General features: G+C 46.2%; 1 long non-coding RNA gene across 2 annotated transcripts in view; it reads right to left on the reverse strand.

The window, feature by feature from the left end:
• Nucleotides 1-19,083, reverse strand: part of LOC118522109 (uncharacterized) — a 273,431-nt gene that overhangs the window by 221,290 nt on the left and 33,058 nt on the right. The window contains exon 2 of one of the 2 annotated variants that reach the window (XR_013445791.1): nucleotides 18,573-18,706. This is a non-coding gene — a long non-coding RNA (uncharacterized LOC118522109). Of the gene's footprint in view, nucleotides 1-18,572; nucleotides 18,934-19,083 lie in introns of those variants that run through there. The other variant, XR_013445790.1, reaches the window with a different exon arrangement.

Consider the following 19,083-nt stretch of genomic DNA (forward strand, 5'->3'; position numbering starts at 1 on the left):
ACACGGGTGCTGCTGCCTTTGCTAGTCTCCAGGCTTTGCAGATGATGGCAGGCAAGGGAGGGTTGCTCACCTATTTGGAAGGAGCCAGAACACTAAATGCCCTTCATAAGAAGGAAGCCAAAGCTTCTCCCCCCCACCACCCCGCCCTTACGGCACCATTAAACTTTCAAGCCAGAAGGCACCACAGAAAACATCAAATGCAACTTCCAGACTTTATGGATGAGGGAGGCTCGGGGACATTTTGTGACTTCCAATGTCAACGAGCTTGTAAGCGGTGGTGGAAGGACAAAGTTAACAACAACAAAATCCTCTATATTTTGCTTCTCTTTATCTGGTGTCACTGGGTAAGGCCAACTTAGTGTAGGAGAGTCTGATGAGAAGAAAAATTCAGGTATCGGAGAATGGTGGTGCCCAGAGCTACCAAACATGACTTATGTCGATTCCCTTCCTAGACAATTCTAGAAGTTCTAAGAAACATGCTCTCTGTGTTGGTTATTTGCTGGGACACTGCTCTGTCGCACTCCATCCATTTCCCCACACCTGCTGCCCTGCTTTGGCCCTGCTGACCCACCACCCAGGCTCCTTTGGTGGTTAGAGACCTTGGGGAGGCCTTGATTATGGTCAGTCAGAGAGTGGGAGGAGAGAGGCCAGCAGGTGCCTTCCTTTCTGGCTCCCTGCTCTGATTCCCCATTTCTGAAGAGGCTGATCTCTCCAGCACTCCTGTCCCACAGAGTGGCCTCTCCTCCAGGGCTCCAGCTGTCATGAGCACCCATCATTCAGTTTCATCCCCTTGCCTGTAGTCCTAGGGGGCTAATAGCTTCCTACTATTGCTAATCTCTTGGTGCCCCAACATCTCTTGCTCATTCACCTAGCCCTGACCACACTTCTGAATGTAGTCCCTTCTTTAAGGCTGCCACGGGAACATTCTCAGGTGAATGCTATTTTTTGCCAGAACCCTCAGGGACACACTCAAGTACTTAGCTTCCTAACTGGTCTCCCTGCTTTTAATCCAGCAGTTCTTAACATATTTAGAATCTCATAGAGAATGTGATGAAAGGCATGGGCTCTCCCCCCAGAAAAAATGCACTCACACTTACACACATATACACAAAACTTTGTGTACAGTTGTAGAGTATCCACAGACACATAAAGTCTATCTACATATCTTCTAAGGGGTCCCTAGCAGCTGTAGTCCCTTCCCTCTACCTCTCCTAAAACATCCATTTCTTCCATGTGATCATATCCATTTCCTCCTTAGAAACCTCCAGTGGTGTCCTACCAACTTCCACAAAGCATGAAGCCCAGAATCCTCAGCCAAGCACGTCAAGCTGAATCTGACAAGGTCCTATTAAGAAAGGACTTCAAGCGAAGGAATTGAATGCAGGGGAGTTGTTACAAAGATAGTGAAAGAGGTGAAAGGGATGGTAAGACAATCACAGATGAGCACAAGTGGTAGCCAGTGCTGCAGCTGGAGAAACGAAGGGAAGAGCCCCAGAGCCAGGGCTGTCTGGGAGGCTAAGATTGTAGACAGCACGGCTAAGCAGGAGCTGGAGTGTGGGACAGGGCACAGCCACTGCCGTGACACTGCCCAACGCAGGAAGAAAGGGTGAGGGATATCCCAGCTCCTTTTGTCCAGTTGTTCTCGAATCTTCCACACACTACACTATCTCAGAAGCCAGGTGACACGGAAGCTCTGAGGAGGTCAGTGTCTCGAGGTTCAAAGCAGGAAAGGCGCATGATGGATCTGAGATCAAATAGGTCAATGACTTTCACAAAAGCCCTCCAAGACCTGGACTCACCTGCCCACCTGCCTATGGAGCCATGGTGGAGCCTCGATTGTCCTCAAAAAGCTCGTTCTTCTGCTGTCTACTGTGTATGGACTGTGTGCCAGGCACTAGTTCCAGGAGGAAGATGAGGGAATGCAGCCCTTGAGCGGCAAGTAAATAGTCAAGACTGAGGCTGATGACTTACTTGTGTAGGCAGAAAAGTAGCCAGGGCGGTCAGTTAGAGCAGGCGACCACGGTGGGCTTGGGTAGGCCGGCAGGGCAGCGATAACTCAGGAGTTTGCTACCGGGAAAGGCAGAGAGGGAATACAGATGACTAAGTGAAAGAAGACGCTACATATGGTGTGAGTCCCACCATATGACTTTCTAGAAAAGGCAAAACTATGGAGACAGTAAACAAATCAGTGGTTACCAGGGGTTGTGCAGAGGCGGGGAGGGGTAAACAGGCAGAGCACAGAGGATTTTTAGGGCAGTGAAACTACTCTATATGATACTATAATGGTGGGTATGTGTCATTATGAATTTGTCCAACCCACAGAATGTATAACACTGAGAGTGAGCCCTGCTGTAAACCGTGGACTCTGGGTGATAACGAGGTGTCAGTGTAGGTTCATCAACCATAACAAATGCACCAGTCTGGTGGGGGGTGTTGATAATGAAAGGAAGACTATGCACAGGTGGGGGTACAGAGTAGACAGGCGATCTCTGTACCTTCTGCTCAATATTACTACGGCCCTAAAACAGCTCTAAAATATAAAGTCTATTAAAAAATACCCTCTCCCCATAAAGGGATGCCTGAATCTCATCTAGTGGTGTATTAGAGCCAGTTCTTCCCAGCTCACAGAAACTGTTACATTTCCAGAGCCACTGGTTAAACACAGCCACTACTCAAAAATAGATTATATAAGCATACAATTACATAAGTCTTATTAAAAATAAAGGTAACAAATACTCAAAATTTATCGTTTTCTGATTATTTTACTACTATGTGTGCTCTTGAGGTTGGCCATTGTCCGTGAGTGGCAGAAACACGACGTAATGATGTGCCACCGTGCATCTCTTCCCAGCGCTTCATTCTGTGCTGTCACATTGGTGGCTTATGGAATATGTACACCACAGGAATCAGCAAATTCTGTAAATCAGGGCTTGATTTGCTGTGTTAATGTCCAGATGAGGGGTAGGAAAACCATAGCACCCAGGTCAAATCTGGCCTGCAGTCTGTTTCTGCAGGACTCACCAGATTTCACATTTTTAAAGGATTGTTTTAAGGGGGAGGGGCAGGGACAAAGAGACCATTTGTGGTCCACAAAGTGTAAAATATTCACTATCTGGTTCTTTACTGGAAAACTTGCCAACACCTGGTCTAGACTTAAGAAAGTGATGGGTAAGATGTTAATAACACAAATTAAACTTAAAAGCATATCCTATCTGTAACTGTTACATGGCACATGGCACAGAAAATTGAGGAAATATTCCTCCAGTATTTGAAAACTTTGACCCCATCAGCAAAGAATTCTCTCGTGTCATCAGTGAACAGGTGAAGTTCCAACATACATCTTTACTGTTTCGTGTTCGTCTTATTTGTCAATGTAAATGAAAATTCAACTAACACTCATGCTGGAACTCTACCCATGAGTCAATGGGTGAGTTTGGACAGTGACCAAGCATTCATTAGCAGTCTGATTTTGTGAAATCACAGTTGAATCACAGCCATAAGTTAACTACAGACACAAGAGCTCAGGGAAAAAAAAAAAAAAGGAAAGCATTATCTGAGAATCAATGGGCTAAAGAACATTCTGTAATAAAGAGTATTGTATATTTTATTATTTGTAAGTGGTAGGCTACACAACATTCATATCAATAAAATTTATAATAAATTTATGTATATATATATACATGTATTGTTTTTTTCTAGAGAGCCAGTTATTAAACTTTTACCAGCATACCATTGACCCCACCCACAGAGTCTGACTTAATTGGTCTGGGGAATGGCGATGGCCTTGGTATGGGGATTTTTACAACAACTCCCAAGTAAATCCAATGTGTAGCCAATGTCGAGAATGACTGGCTTCGACGAAAGATCAAAGTGCAGGGAGCAGCATCCCCTTAACATTTCATTCTTCTTGATCAGAAAGGCTGCTTGAACCTGACCAGGGAGGCTCCAGACTTGAGCATGATGGCGGATATGCTGGGGGCAGGGAGGGTGGAAGGTTCCTCCCAGAACTGGACACACCTCACTGGGCTTTTTTCCAAGTGCTCAAAACAAAATTTCTTTTTTTTTTAAGATTTTATTTATTTATTTGACAGAGAGAGACAACGCGAGAGAAGGAACACAAGCAGGGGGAGTAGGAGAGGGAGAAGCAGGCTTCCCACTGAGCAGGGACCCCGATGCGGGGCCCGATCCCAGGACCCTGAGACCACGACCCGAGCCGAAGGCAGACGCGCTTAACAACTGAGCCACCCAGGCGCCCCTCAGAACAAAATTTCTTGGAGCAATGTTCCCACAGTCTCTTAGACATGCCACTATTATTACTTCCTTTTGCAAAGTGACTCACTACAGCTTTACCAAATGTCCCTTTTCCTCCCCCGTCTCCTACAAACATCGTACCCATCCCCCACATTCCAGCTTAACTATCCCTTCTTCTCTCAGAACTTCCCCAGTTATGACAAACTCATTCATCTCTCCCCATCCCTATATCCATGTACCCCTTGCTAAGAAAACCCTGATTTATTAAGGAAAGCACTGTGCCCTGCTAAATATTCTTTCCAGGCCCCCATTCCAGCCACGAGTGGCCCATGGGACACTGTTTTAGCTAACGACACCTAAGCTGAAGTCCGATGAGTGTTTAGGGCAGAGCTTGCGCTTTCCTGATAGAAGCACTGGACACAGCTGGTGCAGATCCCTGCCCACTTCCTCAGCGCTCACTTCCAGAGCCGGGAGCAACCAGCCATATGCAAAGGTGGAAGAGGAGAAAAATCAAAGGAGTGGGGTCTTTGATGCTGTGGATGAGCCACAACGCCGGTCCCTGACTGCTTGCCTGGGGAAGTCTTGTTCTGTGAGGAAAATAATCTCCTAGTTGTTCAAGCCGCTCTGGTTTGACTCTTCTGTGGCTGCAACCAGACGAAACGCGAGTCTAACAATCTCACAATGGCCCCTCCGATAGCCCTAGGCTCCTACAGACGCGCTCCACGCCACCCATACTCGCCAGCTCCAATGTGTGAACTGGTCATGTCCCAGGTATTTAATTACAAATCAGTTGTTTGGAATTTGGATACACTTTCCTTACAAGATTGGCCTGTCCCAGGAAAATCCAGAAACAGTTTTGAAGTAACATGTCAACTCCTTGGAACAATGCAGATGATTTGAAAGAAGACTCGAGAGGAGTGAGATGCATACACTTCATCAAGAAGTGAGGTCGCTAACAGTGACTTGTACATAGGAAGGCTATAGTGAGGAATCATTCCCGAGGACTTGGCTCTTGCCCAGAGCTGACTTCTGTGGGAAGAATGCATGTAGGTACAGCACGAACTCGGTGGGTGCATGTGTTTGGATCAGAAGGTAGAGGGCACAGAGCGTGGAAAGGCCAATCTTCAAAGTGCGAGAGAAAGGAGATGGTGACATCTGTACCCCGAGCCTCACAGACCGCCTGAGCCATAACTGTTGCATACATGGTTGCATTCTATTTCTGTACCATATTAACGGATATGATATTGGTAATTGTTCTTAATAGAATCACAGAAACGAGAGATGGAAATGCTATATGGTATGATGGAATGCTGTTCCTTTGCCATTGATCATGATAATAAGCCTGCTCATTCATTACTTATAAACCAGCTACAACTTTGCCAATGAGGCAGACCAAAATGGGGAGATAAACAAAATTGGTTTCCTTGCTAAATGCGACGCCTAAGTTTTAAGATATTTTGCTGAGGTTTTAAACTGATTGTCAATTAGTCAATGAGCTATGGCAGGCAGTGTATTTCTGGGTAATTAGTGTGTGTCTTTGGGGGGTTATTTGGCATGAGGCTGAGGGCAAAGTAATTTGTATCTCCCAGAAAGTGCAATAATTGCCTCAAGCTGAACTGCTTGGAAAGTGTATTAATTCTATTAGGAAACATTTATGTTATTTTATATGGCATCCTGTATATTCATGAAGTGTACTCATAAACCATAAATTATTCATTTCGGGGGCATTATCACATGAGCATGCCGTCACTGGTCACTAGGCAAAAGGGCGGGGTTGTTTGTGCAGTTGGAGAATTCATGCCTTGTCGGAAAAGATGCAGGTTGGGTTTTGGAATTTATCTTATTAGAACACTGGATCCTAAGAGGGTGAAGAGGTAGTGTTGAGAAAGGTCAAAGGTAAGGTCATTTGCTTTAAACTAGCTTTTCAGGAAGCCAACAGGCCTTCTATTCAGTTTGCTTATGTGGTCTGGAAAAAAAAAAAAAAGCCCTGTGAGAGCTAAGAGCTACAGAGATTATAGGCTTAATCTTGATACTTTGGGACACTTCCTTCCCCAGTCCTGCTCAGAATGTCCAGATCATGCAAAAGGCTTATGAATGAATGCTCAGACTGTGTAATAGTTATCTACTGTGGTATAAGAGATTACTCCAAAACTTAGTAGCTGAAAACAACACACATTTTTTAAAAAATTTTATTTTATTTTATTTAAACTCAATTAATTAACATACAGTGTATTATTAGTTTCAGAGGTAGAGTTCAATGGTTCATCAGTTGTATATAACACCCAGTGCTCATTACATCATGTGCCCTCCCTAATGCCCATCACCCAGTTGCCCCATCCCCCCGCACCTCCCCTCTAGCAACCCTCAGTTTGTTTCCTAGAGTTAAGAGTCTCTTATGGTTTGTCTCCCTCTCTGATTTCATCTTATTTTATTTTTCCCTCCCTTCCCCTATGATCCTCTGTTTTGTTTCTTATATTCCACATATGAGTGAGATCATATGAGAATTGTCTTTCTCTGGTTGGCTTATTTCGCTTAGCGTAATACCCTCTAGTTCCATCCATGTTGTTGTAAATGGCAAGATTTCATTTTTTTTTGGATAACTGAGTAATACTCCCATATATATATATATCATATCTACTTTATCCATTCATCTGTCGATGGACATCTGGGCTCTTTCCGTAACAACACACATTTATGATCTCATGATTTCTGGGGGTCCGAAACCGTGTATGGCATAGCTGGGTCCTCTGCTTCCCAGCCCCTCACAAGGCTGCAGTGGAAGAGTCAGCCCAGAGTCTGTGGTCTCCCTTGAAGGCTCATCCAAGGAAAGATCTACTTCCAAGCTCAGTCCCAAGCCCTCATTTTCTCGAGGGACCAAGTTCCTGGATGGACACTGACCAGAAGGTGCCCCCAGTTCCTTGCCACTTGGGTGTCTCCAATATGGAAACTTGCTTCATCAAAGTGGGCAAGCCAAGAATGCAAGGCAAAGGTCATGATCTTTTGTAACTTAATTGCATGCGTTCATCAAACAAGTGCTGACCGTCTGCTCGTGTCAAGCACTGTTCTTGGACGTGGAACTCACTCACAGGTGGAAGGGAAGGCTGGCTTTGAGTAGGAAACACTGCGTAGTTAATACTGTGGTTGGAGCTATAAAGGAGAAGTTAGGAGAGATATGAGAGCATGAAAGGAAGGCCCATCTGTGACCTGGTCTTGGGGGTCCAAGAAGGCTTCCCTGAAGAAGGGTCATTTACACTGGCTAAGAAAGCAGAAGAACATCCTAGGCACAGAGAACAGTATATGAGACCCTGAGACCTCAAAAACTTCCAGAAACCACAAAAGCAAAATCAAAGCCAAATTAACAAACAGAGTGAATGTGAAGAGGCTTGACACCAGAAGCCAGAGAAGTAGCTGGTAGCCAGGAGGAGCCAGGCCTACCCAATCTACTTTTCCCTCTCCTCCAGGATAAACAAGAACAACATGGCCACAACCTGGGCCTCATCTGACCTTTAGAGTAGAAACACCACTGGCACTATTTTGTGCCTAGAAAGATGTATGATAATATCTCAGACAGCATCTTGAAAATGTCTTATCCTAGGAAAGCAGCTTCTGTCTTTGTGATACAGAACACGAGCCATTTCTGTCCACTCAGCAATCACAGATTTGCACACTCGGCTTAGTGGAGGCAATCTGGCTGTGACTCCTTCCCAGGGAAACACACCTTCTGCTCCGGGCCATGACTTCTCATGCAACTCAGGAAGCCTCCATCCACTGTCCACTGTCACTCTTCTTCCTCAGTCCCTGGAGGTCAGTGGTTCTCAGTGGGGGAATTGTGAAGCTTGAGGGCATGTTTTTGGTTGTGTCGATGACTGCGAAGCACCACCAGCATTTACTGGGCAGGGACAGAGCTGCAGACATTATTGAATGTATGAGACAGTCACAGCAAAACACTGTCCAAAACTTTTCCCAGAGTTAGTCACCATTTCCCCAAATCATATCATGGTATTTGAGTCACCCATAGGACATGTATAAATCTGCCTTTGAAACTGTCACATTCATGATGATTTTATATACATATATCTGTCTTGTTTCAAAATGTCACTCTAAAGAAAGTGTCAATATTCAGTTAGATGTGGTTCTACCTCTTTCAAATCCAAATACATTGGTAATAAGATGAGGAAAGCGCCTGGGTACTTCCTTATGAGCCCCAGTTCCTTGCTGTTCGAGGGGTGCTCCACAAACCAGCAGCATCTGCATCTACCAACACCCTTGTTAGAGGAAGGATCTCAGGCCCCACCCTGGATCTACTGAATCTGGGTCTGCACTGTATTAAGACCCCCAGATAACTTAGATTCACATAAAAGTTTAAGATGCCCTCTTCTATGTTAGGTATGAAAAAGCACCGGAAAAGCATTTTTTTTAATTACAAATGATTTTCCTTTTATTTCTCCTCTCTATGACATTATATTACTTAAGGCATTATATTGATTTTTTAAATATATGGAAAAGGTGGCTTATGTTATCAATGAATTTCACCTTGAGAAAGTAAAATGGGAGTTACAAAATCTATTTTAAGGAAAGACGGTGCTGTGTCTGGTAGGGTTGAGAATGATGCTCTAAGATTCCTGGAATTCAATAACTGGGTGTGGTGAACTTTGGAGCATCTGAACGGGAATAGGGCATCGGAGTCAAGTTTCTCTGAACTTGGTCATTTATACACTCTAATGAGTCCTAAACCTGTATGTCCAGCTCCATGTCCACCCCCAGAGGACAGCAGATACATCCCTGCTTTCTAAAGATAGACTGGCCAGCTCACAGAGTAACTGTCCTGCTTTCTACAGGGTCAGGCCACACTCATTTATTCTACAAATGCATTTTGATCCCCTTCTATGTGCCATGCACTGTCACAGGGTTGTGAGTAATAGAAAGACAAAGCCGGCCTTTGTGGAGCTTACAACAGACAGCCTCATAGGAGAGCTAAGAGGCCCTAAATAACTGTATGAAGAGTTAGGAAGAGGTGGGTGCCCTCGGAGAGGCACAGATCATGCAAGACCCGTGTGTGTATGAGGGGGAAGGAGCTCACACCCACATAGAAAGAGTACGGAAATGTCCCTGGGACTCACCCGAGCCTCTGCACTGCCCAGAGACGGGGCTTCATGCAGGAGCTCTCTGGTGCCGCCACGCAGCTATTTAAACCTCCCATGCTCCCCTCAAACCTGGCTGGCCACACCTGTCCCCCCACCCTTAGCAGGAGCTTGCTTCCTTCTTCTCAAAGTAAAAAGAGTTGTCAGGTGGAACTCCTTGCACTTCCCACCATTGCTGCCTGGGCCCTCAGTGGTGCACGTGCCCTCTCTACTGGATCCTTCATATTAACTGGTAAACACACTTCAATGTGTTCTAATGTCATTTTTCAACCATCACTCAAGCCACTGGCCTCTCCTCTCCTCTCTTTCACAATCAGACTTCTTTAAAAACAAAATGTATTTTTGTATTTATCTCCACCTCCTCAACTCCTACTCACTCTTCAACCCACTGCAACCAGCCTCTGACCTCACCGCCCACAGAAGCCCCTCTTAGTCATATCGCCAACTGCCTGCTTCCTACCAATGCCAACAAATCCTTCTCTGTCTCCCTCTCATGGGAAATTCAGCAGCATTGGACATTGCCGATGGGGCCCTAGAAACAGCCTCTTCCCTCAGTTTCCATGACATCACACCCTGGTCATCTTCCCCTACCTCATGGACCTCTTCTTTTCAGCCTTCTTGGTGGGTTTCTCATCTCTTAAATGCTGAGGTGTCTTGGGATTCAACCCAAGACCCTCCTTGCTTTCAATAAACACGTTCTCTGGACTTGACCATTTATATCCTTTAATGATTCCAATCTATAGCTCGAGCCCAGTTCTCCCTCTTGAACAGATTTCTGGACAATTCTACTTGTCCCAAAGCTACCTCAAACTCATTATATTCAAAAACAAACAAATTTGTTACCTCCCACCCCACCTGTTCTTCATTCCTCGACCCCTGTATTATTGAATGGCACTACCATCTACCATTTGGCCAGGCTAGACACTGAGGCATCATCCTTGACTTTCCACATTCTCACACCCAGTCAGTCACCCTCAAATCCACGCTTTATCCTATAGCCAGAGTCATCTAACAAATGGGTATTATTATTTCACCACTCTGCTTAAAACACACCCACGGCTCCCTCATTACCCTCAGGGTAAAGTCCGGCCCCATTATTCTAATGCTTCTCTTCCTTCTCATTTGTCCTCCAACCTCAGACCAGCTTGATCTTTCTAAAATATAAACTTACTCAAGTTACCCTCACTTCTTCAGCTTTTAAAAGTGCTGATGGAACCCCATTACTAAGAGGACAAAACCAAACATCTTAAATGATCAGGTTCTGTTAGAAAAAAACATGGAACATTCAGAATGGCTAGAGCACAAAGCATCCTTCCAGAGGGACAAGAGATGACCTGGAGAGGTGCACTGAGCCAGATCACATAGGGCCTTGAACGCCCAAATAGGAAGTTTGCACTCATACCAAGAGCAATGGAAAACATGTCTCTGCATGCAAAGTTTTAAGCAGGTGAGTATTTTGCATAGACCGTGGTGCCCCTCATCACCTCGCCTCCTCTATAGTGGGCAGTTCGGTGTGAGCACAGACTCTCCTTGAGACAGTCCAGCCTGAAATATGACCGACCTCAAGCTTACACCATGTCCATTTCCACTTGCAGCCTCAGGACTTCAAGACAAAGACTGTCATGAGATGGATGAAAATGCATCCCGCCCCCCAAAACTCCCAACAACTTAGGGGAAGAAAGAAGGAGGAGGCAAGGCTGAGCCTATTGTTCAAGCCAGGGTGATGGGAAGATGAAGGTGCCGCCGACAGAAAGAGAGGGCCTCATCAGGAGGCAGAGGCGGCTTGATATTGGAACGCCAGTGAGCAGAAAAACGAGGAGGCAGGAACGCAAGTCATGTGGGGAGAAGTGGGAGTAACTTGGGGAGTTCCGAAAAGCAAGGCTAGAAAAGCAAGGGGGACTAAGAGCTCCTTCACCCACATAAGTGTCTGTCAGGAAGGGGAGTCTAGGAAAGGAAGGAGGGAGAGGGAGAACCAGCAAAGAGAAAACACCCTGGAGGAGCAGACGGTGCCTCGGTCGGTGAAAGCGCCTTCTAACCCCTGCCCTGCCTGTGAGGGCGTGAGCATCCTCTCCCCGGGACGACGGAGCGGGACGTGCAGGCGCCTGTGCATCTGAGTCCTACTTCCAGAGGGAGGGCGAACTAAGTAAGAGCGATCCAGCTCTGAGTGTTCCAACCTCCGCCTTCCTCCTCCTCACCCCTGCTGCTCCCAGTCTTCACGTTGGCGATGCGGCCTCACCATGGGCTTTACCTCAGGAGCAACTCTGAGAAGACAAGCAAAGAGGCAAGGCTTGCCCTCAGTGCCCTCCACCATCACCCCCTCGGGCCTTTTCTCTGCCACTGTTCCCTCCCCACCAGGGGCCCAGCACTGTCCTGTTGGCCTCCTTTTCACTCCCCGCGAGGCCATGGCCAGGACCTCTAGCTCCTTTAGAACCCATCTGCCCAGGCCACCCCACCCTTGGGTGCTCGGCTCTCTGGGCTTAGACACTCCGGTACCTTGAGCTGGGCTCTGGACTTCAAAACAATTGACTCTATTTGCACACACTGAGACCTTCTCGTTCCCCCTCAACCACACTGGGCTCCTGTCCACCTAATCCCCTAGGGCCCCTTACTCTGAAACCTTCACGCATCTTTTCACACAACGGTTCCAGGAAAGGGCAAAAACTGCCTCTACCTTTTGGGTGAGACAATTTTGCCCAGCAACATGTACCTTGTTGTCTTTCTTCAGACAAAGGGGGGCCTCTGACATAAAACATTTTTTTGGGAGAGCAAGATTCTCTCACACACACACACACAGACACACACACAGACATCAATTTGTCTTAAACATCAAATTGTCAAATTCATGATCCAATCCTCTTGGGGGAAGTTTCTTTGAACAAGTTCAAGGCAAAGGAAAATTAGTTCAGGTCTTTCACTCAATAAATATCTTTTTGAACACCTGTAGTGAATTCAGCGCTAAAGCAGACAAGAAAGAAATGTCAAATGTCTCCCTGGCCCTTAGAATTGCATGGGGAAGGAGAGATGCTCCCATGGAGGACGCCAGGTGATAATACAGGCAGCAGGATAGGGTGAGGGCCACAGGACCAGATGAAACCAGGGACCCTTACACCCAAGTGTGCCTAAGAATCCTCAAGGTATGGAGTCATTTAAAATGCAGATTCCTGGGCGCTGCCAGGAGCTTAGAGTCACTAGGTCTCTGGTGAGTCCCAGAAATCTGCATTTTAAATAATCCTGATGTGGGTATTTTCTTTGAGAAATACTGGTCCAGCCAGTAGCTCTTTCTAGGGACCAGAGGAAAAAGGAAGCCCACTGGGCAGGCCCAGGAAGGGAGCTATTTTTTGTGTTCAGACCTTAAGAAGCTGACAAGGAATCCTTTTCATTCTTCCTCTGCAGGGTTGAATGTTTTGAAAGAGAGCCAATACCTTGCCATTATCTGGAGAATGTGCAATTGGCACTGGGAATAAAAAAGGACGTGGACCACTGAGTCTAGAGTTGATGAAACCAGTTTATCTGAATCTGATTCCAGGCCAGTCTGATGCTGAAAGGTGGCCTCCTGACTCCCTGAAGCTTTCTCGTCTATTGTTTTTCTTTTCCTGGGTGGCTTTGCCAGGACCTCATAGATATCATTATTTTCAGATTACTGTTATTACACACATTCTTCTTGAATACAATACTACTCTGTTTTTATCTCCATACAGCGGAGGACCAAGTTCCAGTTGTGTTTTTGTTTTTGTTTTTTTATCTATATGTGTAAAACAATCAGAGCAAGGCCCTCCAGGGGTTATTCTCTCTGCTTGTAGGTGTGGTAGAAGGTGAGAGGAACTACAAGAGGACCTGCCCCAGCATGAGAAAAGGCACGGTAGGGGAAACTCTTCATGCCCCTCCTGTCCAGCCACTCACTGCTTCTCAACCTCTACAGGGCACTCACTCTGCACCAGGTGCCACGCTAAGATTGGGGGCTTCCATTCCAGAGGAGGGATACAGAATAAATAAATGAACAAACACTGGAAAATAACATTAGTGGTAAGTGTTATGGGTTGTTTTTGTTTTAGTTTTTGTTTTTTAAGCCAATGAGGTAGTAGAGAGGGATTAGACTGGAAGGCCAGGGAGGAGGTCATGCGGAGCAGCTGTAGGGAGACTGGGGGGAAAAAACATTCCAGATGCCCTTTTGGAGGAATGATCATAGCACATTCAAAGAACAGAAAGAAGTTGTAAATGTGGCCACAGCCAAAATGAGATCAGAGCATAAAAGTAATACAAAGAATTTGGAGAGGGCCCAGAGGTTTCGTCTCAGATGGGAAGAACAAGAAGCCAAATCCTTGGGCTGACTTAATGATTTCCCTATGACCAAGGGGACAGGGTAGTGCCCATTTCCCAGCAGACATTCCAGAAACTGAGCTATCACTGCATCAGGAGCCAATCAAGTCTGATACAAAGAAAATTAGTTTCTGCAGTTTAGCAGCAATGAGTGATTGACGAGTAACACTTCCCAGAAACTGACAGATTGTCAAGCCTGCCTGCTACCCCTGGGTCATCTCAGCCTAGAATTTCTGGCCCAGGGAGAGCAGTCATGGCTTTCTCCCTCAGTGGATTTTCCTATGGAGAGTTCAGGACAGAAGAAAAAGAAAGACATCAGCAAGCTTTCTGAAAGCCACGAGCCGATGGGAGTGCGTGCGCTGTGCCCGTGTCGGGCTCGGTCAGTATCTCCAAGGTAGCTCTGGTTGTGTATAGTTACCCGCGTGGGCGAGGCACATGGACAAGGGGCATGTCCAAGAGTGGACTGCAAACCAAATACGAAGAACTTCTAGTGGCAAGTCATATTTTACTAAATACCTGAGCCTGTTCTGCTGACTCAGGATCTGGCCTTACAAATGGACCTTTGGTAGAGGTTGAACCGAGCGAAGACACCTGCCTGGTTGGCTTTGGCCCCATACCTGGGCTTGTCTCGGGCCAGCTGTTCTATAGGGGCCTCCAGGACAGTGTGGCCAGAGAAAACACAGCGTGCCTAGTTTAACTTGAATTTCAGAAAAAGAACAAATAATTTTCAGTATAAGTATGTTCCATGCAATGTTTGGGATATATGTATGCTAAGAAATTTATTCACTGTTTTTCTGAAATTCAAATTTAACTGAGCGTCCTATATTTTTATTTGCTAAATCTGGTATCTCTCCTCTATCACAGTGTATGAACATCAAGCTTCCCTGGGTTGTAATCCAACACTGAGACCCCCAGTGGGGCTTCTCAGAGTGGGATTTGCTTCCACCCTACCCAAGAAAGTAGAAAGCCCTCTGTGTGGGAACATATACCTAAGAGCTCTCTGTAGGGCGCAGCTGGCCTGATAGAGGAATTATTAGACGAGGCCAGACTCAAAGACCACCTTCGATTTTGTGGCAAAGGGATCCAAAGTATGACTCCCTGGTTAGCCTGATTTGTACTTCCTAATGTTGATCTTAAAGATTGAGTGTATCTCAGTTTTTCAGAAGCGTCAGTCTGTGCAAAACATTTCTTATCCTCTACTCCTGAGCTATGCCCTTAAGCCCTAAGATGTGGGTGCCCTAAATACAGATGCTGTCAGGGAGCCCCCAGATACGGGTGCCAGGATCCCCTGCAGACGGCACCCAGGAGTCTCCTTTGGACCATGCTTTCCGACCTCGGCTCTCACCCAGGGCTCATTAGCTCCTTAGGGCCCCGGATGCTCTTGCATGCTCACCTGACCCACTCTTCTCTTGCCTAATACGACCTTAGTAACCTGACGCTGGTTCTGGCGGCCTGCCCCAGGCACCAGTGGACTATGTTCCTGGGTGTTATTGCTGGGATTTGCTCCAGGCTCTTAAGAATGCCACCTCGGCCAGCCCGTGTCCCCAGACCCTGCTGGCCTGCCCTGTCCAGCAAAAAGACGAGACACTAAGATCATTCAGTTCTGTCCATGCCTTCACACAGGACTGTGAATTCTATACTGTGGTCACATACTATACAAATAATGCTTCCCCCTTATCCCCCAAAAGTCCCTTAGACAAGTTCAACCCCTATGTGCTAGTTGTTCAGAGTGTTGTGACCATGTATGTTCCCCTGACCATCCCTTGGCGCTTAGGCACGATGGCATGGAAACCCAGGATGGCGCTCCAGGGATGACAACATGCAGAATCCTCTCCTTGCGGCCCCCATACAGCTCTAAGGGCAGAAGTGTTCCCTCTAATGGTCTGCCCTCCTCTCACGACCCTCCCTCTCATGGTTTTGGGGTCTGGTCTCTGGTTTCTTTCTCACTCCATTCCCTAGACACATTATCCACGACTGTGTCAGGGATCCTGGGGCAGCTGCACTCTGGTTTGATAGAGAGATGATGTAAGGTCGCTTTCCACCTTATTATCTTGAGAAAGCATGAACGTACCAAGTTTTGGGGGGCCTGAAGCCTATTCCACTCCCTGACCCAGTTCTCTTGCAGAATCTTCGGAACCTGTCTCCACACCTTCGCTATGGCAGACGGCTGATGTTTCCCTGCATTGTTGTCTCGGGCTGAGGCTGCAATTTTCCTGATTTGGCCCTTGCATATTATTTAATTGTTTATCTTGACATACAGGTTTGTCCCAGAGGGGAATGCTTAAAAAGTGGCATGGCATCCCTCGATATATATAAAGAGAGATGCAGCTTTCACTTCCCGTGGATGGGTTTTCTCCTGCCAGACTCCTCCCAATTATCCTGCAGGCTTCTTTGCCCCGAGGGCAGTTTGCAGCTCCAAGGGACTGGAATTGGCTTAAAAAAAATTCTTTCCTCTCTGTGCCCCATGTGAGGGGGCATTGTGTGCTCTCTAAATAATAAGCCTGGCTTTGTGTGACCTAACTGGACAGGGCCCTTTGAGAGATTTTTCAGTTGCAGAGCGAGCAGTCAGCTGCACCCTAGGAAACCAAGAAGTTTCCAGACCAAGGAGAAAAGTCCATGACAGCAAGATTTTTTTTTCCTTAAATCGTATTGTCAACTAATTCCTCTCCTCCACTAGTGTTCAGGGTAATTAGGTAAAAGTGTAGAAGAAGAATCCAAGTTTCTATTTTGGATCTGATAAATGACAGCATTTAATGAGATGGCCCTCACCCCTTGCTAACAAAACAACAATCAACCATTTTAGTGACCTTATGAGTTAGATGCAAGACATTGTCATCGATCAAGGTAATTACTATACTTGCTGATTTCCTCCTCCAGACCCTGGGACTGGCTAGAAACTAAAGGGTTAGAAAGAGGTAGAAGTCACAATGCCTGGCCTCCACCTCACAAAAACCCACTCAGAAGAGAAGAAACTGACCAGAATTGACCACCTCCACCATGCCAGGCTGGGGATTTACACACACAAATTATCTTGTTTAATCGCCTCAATAGCCCTGTAAGGCAGAGAGTAGCAGCTCCATTTTACAGATATGGAAACTGGTATCCAAAAAGCATATAAGTGGGAGGCAGAATAATGTCCCCCCAAAGATGTCCATGTTCTAATCCCTGTGAATATGTTAGCTCAAAAGGAAAAAAAGGGGGTGGGGGAGAACCTGGCAGAAGTGATTCAGTTAAAAAAATCTTGAGATGGGGAGATTGTCCTGGATTATCTGGGTGCGTCCCAGGTAATATCAAAGGGCCTTAGGACAGGTAGATAAGAAGGTCAGAGTCAGAGCAACAGAGATATGACAAAGGAAACAGAGGCTGGAGTGATGTGGGGCCACGAGCCAAGGAATGCAGGCAGCCTCTAGAAGCTAGAGAAAACAAGGAGGTGGATTCCCCCTGGAGCCTCCTGAAGATACCAGCCTTGCTGACCCATTAGACTTCTGACTTCCAGAACTGTAAGGTAAGAAAGGGGTGGTGTTTTAAGGTACTAAGCTTGTGGTAATTTGTTGCAGCAGCAATAGAAAACTAACACAGTGTGCTTATTCACACCTGCCCCAATTGCATTCCACAGATGACTTGAGCTGGCCGGAGAAGTTTCCTTCAAAGTGATAGGGCCAGGCAGCGCTGCCATATTGCCTCCTGGCCCCTGGAGTTCTGCAAAGCAGGGGCCCCAGGGCAGGATTCAAACCAAGTCAACAAATGTGTCCTTAACGTCTATATCCTTTCTTCTTTGCTGATCTGCTCTCTAAAGATAACATTTAGGGGCAAAATGAGCAAAATGTCAAAAGAAATATTCCAAAATAACATGATAAGCTTAGTGAATGACTAAGGAGTTCAGGAAATAATGCTGTTCTGAGAAATAATTAGTGGTGCATACAGCGGTGATCAGAGCCAACTTGGTGGAGGGGGTACAGCTTCACCTGGGCCCTCCAGCATGGGCAGGGTAGGGGTCATGCGGGAGGCAAACAGAAGGCCTTACAGATGGGGAATGGCCTGATATAAGAAATACTACTAGGAACAGAAGCAGCAGCCCATCTCCCCACCCTTGATCCCCCACCCCCCACCCCCCGCTACCCTCACCCCTCCCCTGCCTGTGGATTCCATTAAATCTCCCAACTGAAGTTTTGGCGAAGGCTTTATAACATCCTGTGTTGTCCCGTACCTTACAGATGACAAGTTTGGACGCAAACAGGTCTAATGTGTCTTTCTTGCCCAGAGCTACCCAGCATATCAGGTCTGCCAGGCCAGTGCTCCCCAGCAATGAGGAACAAAATGTTTTCAGTTCTTCAAAGTCAACAAGCATACTCTTTGTACGTGTGAGTGGCCGGTTTGATTCAGCATGTCCAAATAAGGAAAATTTGGAAGAGAATTCCAGACTTTAACCTGGGTGGGGCAATTTTGTTAAATACAAGGATGGCGTGTTCAGAGATACCTTTTTAAGCCACCTTTAATTTGTAACGAAGCAAATTTTTATGCAAGAGGTGGCATATAATAAAAATGACTTGGACACAAAAGACCCAACCTCTAGTCCTGAGTTCTGTTGTCACCTGAAACATGACACGGAGCAAATTCTGTTACACCCTCTATGAAATGAGCAGTTGGTCTTAAAATTCTCTTAATCATTTAAGATGCTTTGGGCCACAGGCAACAGAAATCCTGATTCAAACCGGTTTAAACATGAAGGAAATGCATTATCCTGCAAAACAGAAAGTTGAATGGCAGGGCAGCTTAGAGGCTGTATTAGTCAAGATTCTCCAGAGAAACAGAACCAACAGGATATATAGAGAGAATGAGATTTATTATAAGGGATTGACTCACAGTTATGGAGGCTAAGAAGTCCCATGATCCGATGTCTGCAAGCTGGAGGCTCAGAAAAGCTGGTACTGTAATTTCACTCCAAACCCCAAGGCCTAAGAACCAAGGGAGCCGGTGGTGTAAATCCCAGTCCAAGTCTGAAGGCCAAAAAATGAGAAGCACCGATGCGTGAGGGAGGGAGAAGATGGATGTCTCAGCTCAAGCGAAAGAGCAGATCTACCCTTCCTCCACCTTTTTGTTCTACTCAGGCGCTCAACAGATTGTATGGTGCCCCCTCACATTGGTGAGAATGATCTTTACTCAGTCTACAGATTCAAATGCTAATCTCTTCGGGACATATCTTCATCAACTCACCCAGAAATCATGTTTTACCAGCTATGTGGGCATCCCTCAGTCCAGTCAAGTTGACACATAAAGCTAACCCTTACAATGGTTGATTGATTCAGTGGTGTGGATGATGTCATCAATGACGTGGGTTCTTTCTCTCTTTCTCTCCATTCTTACCATCCTGAGT

The sequence above is a fragment of the Halichoerus grypus genome, chromosome 2 (genome assembly GCF_964656455.1).
Source record: "Halichoerus grypus chromosome 2, mHalGry1.hap1.1, whole genome shotgun sequence".
Lineage (NCBI taxonomy): Eukaryota > Metazoa > Chordata > Mammalia > Carnivora > Phocidae > Halichoerus > Halichoerus grypus.